Source organism: Malania oleifera, chromosome 5, assembly GCF_029873635.1.
Source record: "Malania oleifera isolate guangnan ecotype guangnan chromosome 5, ASM2987363v1, whole genome shotgun sequence".
Lineage (NCBI taxonomy): Eukaryota > Viridiplantae > Streptophyta > Magnoliopsida > Santalales > Ximeniaceae > Malania > Malania oleifera.
In genome coordinates this window covers 98724707-98731154 of record NC_080421.1, presented here as the reverse complement: position 1 = coordinate 98731154, position 6448 = coordinate 98724707, and positions in this window count along the sequence as shown.

Here is a 6448-nt window from a genome sequence, read left to right as displayed (position 1 = left end):
AGTCATTTTCAAACCCCCCCCCCTTTTTTTTCATCATTTCTAGTCTTGCTAGTTCCATGCCACTTACGTTTTTGTTAGGCCATAATAGAATCTACACCATATAAACTTGTCAACGTTGAATGGTTTTGTCATAATATCTGCTAGGTTGTCTTTGGTGTGAATATTTTGCATGTCCACACTTCCTTCTTCCACAACTTCTCGAATGAAGTGATATTGTACTCCAATGTGTTTTGTTTTGGAATGAAAAGATGGATTCCTTGAAATATGCAAGGCACTCTGACCGTCACAATATAGAGAACTTTTCTCTTGATTGTGCCTGAGTTCTTCCAATAGTATTTATTCCAGATTGCCTCCTTGCAAGCATGCATAACTGCCGTGTATTCAGCTTCAGTCATAGACAATGCCACAACAGTCTGCAACTTTGATACCTAGCTTACTGCTCCTTCTATACGAGTAAACACATAACCTATGGTGGATTTTCTTTTGTCAAGGTCACTTGTAAAATCTGAATCAACATATCCCCTGACAATAAATTATGATCCTTCGTAACATAATGTAGCATCTGAGGTCCCTTTGATGTATCTTAGGACCCTCTTCACAGCATTCCAATGCTCTCTACCAGGATTTGCCATGAATCGACTAACCGTACCAACTGCTTGAGCAATATTTGGTCTTGTACAAATCATAGCATACATTAGGCTTCCCACTGTTGATGCATACGACACTCGAGACAATTCCATCCTCTCTACTTCATTACTAGGACACATAGTTAAGGATAATTTATAATTGCTAGGAAGTGGGGTAGAAATTGGCTTGCAATCTTGCATGTTAAAGCGTCACAAGACTTTCTTCAAATAATTCTTTTGAGAATGCCAAATCTTTTTGTCTTTTCTGTCTTGGTTAATTTCCATCCCTAAAATCTTGTTTGATGGTCTCAAATCCTTCATATCAAACTCCCTAGCCAATTGTGCCTTCAATTCTTAAACTTTTTCTTTGTTGGAGGCTACAACCAACATATCATCCACATACAACAATAAAATAATGAAATCATTATTACCAAACCTCTTGTAGTATGTACAATGGTCTACACTGAGTCTGTTGCATCTGAGGCTAATTATAAAGGAATCAAATCTTTTGTACCAATACCTTGGCACCTGCTTTAAGCTGTACAGAGATTTGGTTAACCTGCAAACCAAGTTTTCTTTTCATTTTTCTTCAAAACCTTCTGGTTGGAGCATGTAAATCTCTTCTTCAAGTTCTACATGTAGAAAATCATTTTCCACATCTAACTGCTTTAGATATAAATCAAACACAACACACATAGCCAATACAATTCTAATAGTAGTAAGTCTAACAACTGGAGAAAATATCTCATTAAAATCAATACCTTCTTTCTAAGCATACCCTTTCACTACTAGTCTTGCACGATATCATTCCACCTTATTGTTGTCATCTCGCTTGATCTTGTAGACCTATTTATTTCCAATGACTTTACGTTCATGTGGTAATAGCACAAGCTCCCATGTATTATTTTTGTACAAGGCTTCAATTTCTTCCTGCATTGCTGTCATCCACAAAGAAACTTCAGTGTTATTAATAGCCTCATGGAAAGTTGATGGTTCTCCATCTTTTGTTAGAAGATAATATGCAGTATTGCTTGCCATGACATTATTTGAGTTCCATAATGGTTTCCTTGTTTCATGTACTAAACGTTGAACTTCTGTATCATTGAAATCATTTGGTTCTTGTTCCTCATGCTTTGGTGCGGCTTCAGGAGAATCTTTCTTTTCTTCTATCTAAACAGTAGTAGTCATTTCTGAAGTGCTGTTGTTTTCTTTATTTTGCAGTTCATTTTCTACAAATATCACATCCCTATTGACTATGACCTTGCGGGTAGTGGGATCCCACAGGTGATACCCCTTGACTTCGTCAGCATAACCCAAGAATATGCATTTCTTGGACTTTGGGTCCAATTTAGTTCTTTCCTGGGCATTATACATTACATATGTAGGACATCCAAATATGTGAAGAGAAGAATACTGGGCTGGCTTACCAATCCACATCTCCATCGGAGTCTCCAAGCCAATTGCTGCTGACGGTGACCGATTTATCACATAACAAGCGGTTCTGACTGTTTCAGCTCATAATGACTTGACTAGATCTGCCGTCTTCAACATAGCTCTGGTCCTTTCGAATATGGTTTTGTTCATTCATTCTGCTATGCCATTTTGCTGAGGTGTATGCATAGCAGTGAACTGCCTTTGAATACCCTCTTGCTTGCAAAAATGAAATCAAATTGTCATCTTTATATTCTCCTCCATTATCTGTCCTTAAGCACTTGATTCTTTTTCCAGATTCAAGTTCCACCTGCGCTTTGAATTCTTTGAACACTAGAAACACATATGATTTCCTCTTGATTGGATACACCCATAATCTCCTGGAGTAGTCATCAATAAATGATACAAAATAATGTGCTCCTCCTAGGGATGGAACTGGTGATTCCCATACATCAAAATGAATCAAGTCTAGAATGTGTTTGCTTCTAGCAGTAGATCTTTCAAATTTTAATCTATGTTGCTTACTTGTAATACAGTGCTCATAGGAAGGTACACTTACTGATTTGAGTCCGGGAAGAAGATTACGTTCTGAAAGAATCTTCAGACCATGTTTAGACATGTGGCCAAGTTTACGAAGCCACATTATTGTTGATTCTTCCTAGGTTGATGCAACTGATGTGACTCCCTATTGTATAGTATTTTCCAGCAGTGTGTATAGATTTTCCATGATCTTTTCTGCCTTCATCAATTCAAGCGCACCTTTGACAACCTTCAAGATCCCATTTTCAATAAGGGACTTATAGCTGAGGTCATCTAACTGTCCAAGAGATAGTAAATTTTTCTTTAAGCTTTTCACATGTCGTACCCCTTGAATAGTGCGAATCATACCGTCGTACATTTTCAGTTCGATATCACCGACACTAGCGATCTCTAAGGAATGATCATTACCCATGAATACAGATCCGCCTAAAATAGGTTCATAAGTGTAGAGGCCTAAAAAATTATAGTAATTAAATATTAAAAGAAGAGCAGAAAAGGAGATTTAGAAAGGGGGAAAAAGCAGGGTTCGTCGACGAACTTCCTTCTTGGCTTCTTCGACGAAGTGATGTGTCTCATCAACGAAGGCAAGTGTATAAGTATGCAAAACCCGAATTTTCAGCATAGAAAATTTGCATGCAACCCTCTCTCTCTCTCTAACTTCATCCTCTCTACCTTATCTCTAGCTTTTTGGCCTAGTTCTTCATCAGTTTGATGATCAGAAGCGGCCACGTTACTCCTGGGAAGATTCTCTTCAAATTTGTTAGAGTAATTAGTTGGTTAGGCCAACTCGAGCACCATCCCAATTTTGGGGTAAGTAGATTATTTGAGTATTTTCAGTATTATTCAGTTCATTTGAGGCCAAATTCTGTATTATATGTGAATATACTGGAGTTTTGTGAAGTAAAATCAGGGTATTGTATTTTTAGGAATAGGGTGTTTTGGGACCCTGCAGGAAAAAGTTGAGGACCCTACTGGGTGGTATTTCAGGAACGCAGGTAAAATGATATATGGATTATAGTTTAGGAATTGAGCATATGTGGATTTGGGGAAGCATGTATGCAATAATTATTTAGGTAAATTCAGTTGTTTGATTAGGAAATTATATGTGTATTATCTCAGGATGTTGAAGTTATAAATATCGCACGTGTGAGACTATAAATAGCAGTTAGTGTTTAAATAGTTAGGTAAGGGAAATAATCTATGCTAGGAGATTTTAGTATGGTTTTCAGTATAAAATATATGTTTTACCAGATTATTATTCAGATTATAAAATGATAGTATAATAGAAAATATAGATTTTTGAGCATGTGAATCCAACTATTTAATTGTGTGGCATGAGCTAGAAACAGAGTAGTGCAATATTTATACAGTTACAAATACCATGTTTTACATTTTATTAGCAGAAAATATCATGAGATATATATGTTTTATAGCATGTTGAATTTTCAGTATATATATAGATAGAAATTATACTATATATTCAGAAACATGATTTATAATATATGTACTGAAACATATATTTTTAGCAATTTTAGAATATCACGATTTCAGAACCATAACACCCAGATACTCAGATATTCAGATAGATTTTTAGTTATACAGGTATTAAATATTCAGTTAGATATTTAGATTTTCATATTATTCAGATCAATTTTACAGTGTTATGGTTATTTCAAAATCATGGTAAAATAGTAATGTAGAAATATCAGTTATATATATAGTATTAGATCCTAATGGACTAGATTCAGTCAGCAGAGCATGGTACCGTAGCTATTTTCAGTTCAGAGTGCGACCACATAACTCAGATAGTGTGTGGATATTCAGCAGTCGATCATGCCTATGTTGTGGATAGGGTCCCCGTCAATTAGGGTTGAGGAGTCCAATCTGACTTTCGGAGTTCATTTGACTTATCGTGGTCGGCCAGCCAGGATAGGTCCTGCCTTCGGGTCGCACAACCCTGTCATGAGGGGTTAAATCATGACTTTCAGTTATCCATCCAAGGAAATTTTCTATATATATATATATATATATATATATATATATTCAGATTTACAAAAACCATAGACATACCTATGAATATTAGAAGTATTATGAATAGAAAATTCAGAAAAACAGTTTATGTTAAATTACATAGGTTATACTGCACATTATTTATACGTGTTTTCTTAGATTTAGCTATTTATGATATTTCTAAATCAGTTTTTACAAATATGTAAACTCACCAGCCACACACTAGTAATAGCATATTTTGTCGTACTGAGCGTTGTCTCATCTCAGTGATATAACATTTTTCAGGTGATCCAACTAGGCAAGAAGATCAAGCTTGCAAATAGAGGAGACTACAGTACTACCTTGTCTGTAGGGTGAGTATTTTGGGAAGTCATTTTCGAGCAGTCCCTAGGTCCAAATGAGGGTATTTTGGGAATGGCTGTGTATACGTATTTTGGAAAATATTTTGACACTTTGGTATTGTATTTATTGATATGGTTGTATGTATTATGCTTTCCGCTACATAGGTAGTTTATTGGGTTCCAGTTTCCACGGTCCCTATCTGGCTGTGATGATGGATTGGTTTATTAGAAGGTATCAGAGTAAAGGAATTTGACAGTTATATATATATATATATATATATATATATATATATATATATATATATATATATATATACATATACGTATGTATGTATGTAAAAAAAATGCATGCAATATCAAGTCGTTACAATTTGGTATCAGAGCCTAGGTTGCTAGGTTCCATAGACTTTAGAGTGCAGTGAAAGCAATACCAAAGTATATGAAAGGATTTGAGATTTGTTCTGTGGTCTGGGTATAAGATTTTCATGGTGGTTTCTATGTCTTTCCTGGGGTGACTATTTCATGAAAACCATAGTAAACTATTGTCGGGTCGTGTGTCTAGGTTGTAAGATTTGATTTTGAATTAAGATCAGGGAGGATAGTTGATTGTGATTATGAGAATTTGATTGAATGAAATAAATCAGATCTGTATGGGAAATAGGGTCCTTAAAATGTGTTCTCTGTCTTTTCAGGATGGACCCAGGGAGCAGTGGTACGAATGTTGGGGGTGATAGAGCAGGACCTCCTAGTATGGGAGGTGGAGATATGGATGCGGTATTGCACAGTTTCACCCAGCAAATGATGGCTGAGATGGTTAGGAGCTCAAGGGAGCGTAGCTGCACGATCGAGTAGTTTATGCAGATGAAGCCCCCATCTTTTGCTAGAGGAACTGACCCGATTGTGACTGAAAATTGGGTTCAGGACATTGAGAAGACATTAGCAGTGCTTCCATGTACAGACGAACAAAAGGTAGTATTTGTGACGTTCAAACTAACAAGAGAGGCAAAACCCTAGTGGAGATCAGAAAAGTTGATTAAGGAGCAGGGACTGGATCCTATGCTAGTGACATGGAGTCGATTCAAGAAAATTTTCTTTAAGCGATATTTTCCTACTATCGTTCGGAGCGCAAAGGCAGCAGAGTTCATGCACTTAATTCAGGGGCAGATGACAGTATAACAGTATGCAACTCGATTTATTGAGTCTCGGTTTGCCCGCATTTGGCACAATACGAAGAGAAAATTGCGAGGAAGTTTGAAGAAGGTTTGAGATAGAACCTATTTAAGTAGGTTATTGGTTTCTGGGCTCAGACATTCATAGAGGTCATGGATAGGGCTACAGTTATTAAGAGTGGCATGCAGAGAGGCATCGAAACTGAGAGTTAGAGAAAGAGGCCTGAGCCTCAGGCTTTTCAGGCTGGTTCCAGTCAGGGCCCATGGAGAGGAGACCATTATAGGGGAGGTTAGAGACAGATGATCGTGATAATCAGGGTGTGCAAATCTA